Here is a 3429-nt window from a genome sequence, read left to right as displayed (position 1 = left end):
GCCAGGGCGAGGCCACACCATGGGACCTGGGCCTCAGCTGGGCCACCGTCCAGCTCTACAACTTGGGACAAGTTAGTTAGCTTCTCTGAACCTCAGTTGTCTCATCGGCCAAATAGCCATGAAAATCCACAGCTGGTGAACTGGGAGCTACGGGATGGAGTGAGCCTGACCCAGCACAGCACTGAGGACGCAGGCCCCACTGTCCTTGTCCCAGCGCTCGTCCTGGGTGCCCAGGGCCCTCAAGTGCCTGAGAAGTGACGCATTGCGATTGCCAGTGTCCTGAGTGGGCTGTGGTCCAGGAGACACCAAGCAGACCGCTGTTCACGTGGCCCATCTTCCAGCCAGCGAGGGACCTGGCAGGTTCCCTCTCACTTGGCCCAGGTGCCTGCCCTGTTGGGCCAGCCCGGTGGAAGAGGAGACCTCAGAAGCCCACCCACTCTCCCACCCTATCCTTGCCCAGCCTGGGTGCCCAGGTGCAGTGCAGGGGACAGAGGGACAAGGGGACTGATGTTACTGCATGCCTTCTAAGGACCAGACCAGCACCTTACCACATGCCCTCCCATTAAGCCTGTGATGCAAATATTATCAGATATTTTACAGATAAGAACTGGGGCTCAGGGAGTTAAGTAATGCCTCCTGGTTTCACAGATTGTCTTGCCATGTTGGTGCAAAGCTGGGCTCTCAGCAGAGCTGGCACAGAAGGCCCTGCAGGCACATGGGGGCCTCTTTTCCAAATGGCGCGTGCAGGTTCAGCTCCCACCAGTAGGAACAAGCTGGTGCATAAAGCCTGGAGCCTCAACTCCAACCTTTCTCCTGTCCTGAAAGGGCCCCACCTACTGCCTATGTGCAGGTTCCCTCTTGGCCCCTCCAAAGCCAGGGCACGAGTGTGGGCTGTCTTGACAGCTCTAGGTCCTGGGGGTCTTGCTGCTTGAATTCCAACCCTGGCCATAAGCCTATTCTACTCGCTGGGAAGTTTTGGGAAATTGTCTCATCCTCCTGAGCCTCATTTTTCTGCCTGAAAAGTAGAGATAACAGTGGTGCTCACCCCTGAGGGTGGCTTGGATTAAATGAAATGGTGCATGTCAATCTCAGCCCCTAGAGCAGGTGTAGCACTTGTTACACATTTGCTCTTATTAATTAACTAGAGGCCTAGTGCACGGATTCATGCACTGGTGGGGTCCCTCGGCCTGGCCTGCGGGGATCAGGCTGAAACTGTCAGTCTGACATCCCCCAAGGGGTCCCGGATTGCGAGAGAGCACAGGCCAGGCCAAGGGACCCCACCAGTACACAAATCTGTGCACCAGGCCTCTAATATGCATATGAGATCTTTGGTTAATCTCTTCCTGCCCTCTCCTCTCCTCCCTTCCCTCTGAGATTCATCAGTCTGTTCCATGTTTCCATGCCTGTGGTTTCCACTCCTGCGTTGAGCGTCTGCTCCCTGATGGTCAGTGCGCATCATAGCTACCTGCTGGTCGGTCAGTTGGTCGGCTGCTTAGGCTTTTATATATATAGATTGAGTCCCAGGTTCTCCTCCTCCTTCCCAGACTCCTCTGAGGCCTGGTTGGGGCTAGTCTAGGACAGGGAAGGCAAGGGAAGGAGGTGTTGGGTGTGGTCTAATCAAACCTGGGCTCCTCAAGTTCAGTCAGTACCTACCTCACACCAACCTCCCCAGAGACTAGACACCTTTTAGTTTCTTTTCCAGGTGGAGGGAGAGAGGGAGTCAGGAGGGGCTGGGCAAATGGTTGAAGCTATTTGGAAATTATAGAAATTATATCCTATTGGTTCTCAACTTTCCAACAGATGTCCATGCTCTGCTGATTGACAAACTTTTTTTATTTCACCTGGCTTATAAAGCTGGTTGAACTACATTTATTGCTTGTCCACTGTGCATGTGCTGGTGTTAGGTTTTGTGTGTGTGTGTGTGTGTGTGTGTTGTGGTGGGGAGGGGTGGGGAGGGGCAAGATGGCTCGGATAGCAGGTCCCTAACCTACTTAAGGAGCTCAGAGGGGGGAGGCAGACACACAACTCTTTCACTCAGCATATCTTCAGACAAGGCAGAGAATGTGATATGTGTAAAGGGGGTGTAACAATAGGTTTGTGGGAACAAGGGAAATGATTAACTTGTGGAAGTTCGTAGAGGTTGGCAGACTCCTGAGGGAGGCATATTGGAGATGAGTATTGGCGAGTGGGTAGGATTTCTCCTGGTGGAGAAGGTTGGGGGATTCTGGGCTGGGGGCAGAAGTGGGAGCAAACAAATCAGCCTTGAAGTGTGGCCTGAGATTGGTGGCGTATAGGACTGGCTGGAGGAAGGATATACAGTGAAACCAGAAAAGGCGCGACACATTTGATCCCCCAAGTGGAGCTGATGGCAGGCCGCGGTACACTCAGATTTCCCTCCTGTGCCAGGGCCTCTGGGCCCAGCTCCTCAGTCATGAGATGGGGATAAATCCCATCTTCTCAGAGGAAAGAAGGGAGAGGCTCCTGGCTCCCTGTCAGTGCTCATGAAAGTGGGGTCCTGCTAATGCTTCTTTTCTGTTCACCTGCTTCCCAAGTACAGACTCAGTTTCAACTGCAGACTCAGCAGAATTGGAGTTTGTGGGGGACGTAGCACTCACAGTAGTGTAAGTTCTGGAACTTGGGTGCCATTAGGTCCATTCAACAAACATTTATTGAGCCCTAACCGGTTTGGCTCAGTGGATAGAGCGTCGGCCTGTGGACTGAAGGGTCCCAGATTCGATTCTGGTCAAGGGCATGTACCTTGGTTGCGGGCACATCCCCAGTAGGGGGTGTGCAGGAGGCAGCTGATCGATGTTTCTCTCTCATCGATGTTTCTAACTCTCTACCCCTCTCCCTTCCTCTCTGTAAAAAAATCAATAAAATATATTTTAAAAATCAATGGAAAGATATCCTCAGGTGAGGATTAACAACAACAACACAAAAAAACACCCCAAAACAACAACAAAAAAAGAAAACATTTATTGAGATATCACAGTGTGCAGCATACTGCCCCCTTGAGGAGACACACTGGTAGTGCCTGGTTCATTGAGAGCTCTCAATAAGTGGATGGAGGGATGGAGAGATGGATGGATGGAAGGAAGGAGGGATGGGGGGGGATGGAGAGAGATGGAGGGAGCCATGTAGAGAGGACTGGTTGACTAGATGAAGGGTGAAGGGGTGGAGGGATGGGAGGAAGGATAAAGAAAGGATGGAAGGATGGAGGAAAAGATAAAGAGATGGGCAGAGAAATGGAGAGATAAATGGATGGATGAAGTGGATGGAAAAATGAAAAGATTGAAGGAAGAATAGAGACAGATATGGATGAATGGATGCATAATGAGATGGATGGATGGTGGGATGGAGGGAGAGAGGAAAAGGTGAGTGAGTGGCTGGGTGAAGGGGCAAAGGAGTGGAGGTTTGGGTAGAGGGAGA

This window comes from Myotis lucifugus, unplaced genomic scaffold (genome assembly GCF_000147115.1).
Source record: "Myotis lucifugus unplaced genomic scaffold, Myoluc2.0 scaffold_213, whole genome shotgun sequence".
Lineage (NCBI taxonomy): Eukaryota > Metazoa > Chordata > Mammalia > Chiroptera > Vespertilionidae > Myotis > Myotis lucifugus.
The sequence above is the reverse complement of the archived record's forward strand: the minus strand, read 5'-3'. Positions refer to the sequence as shown.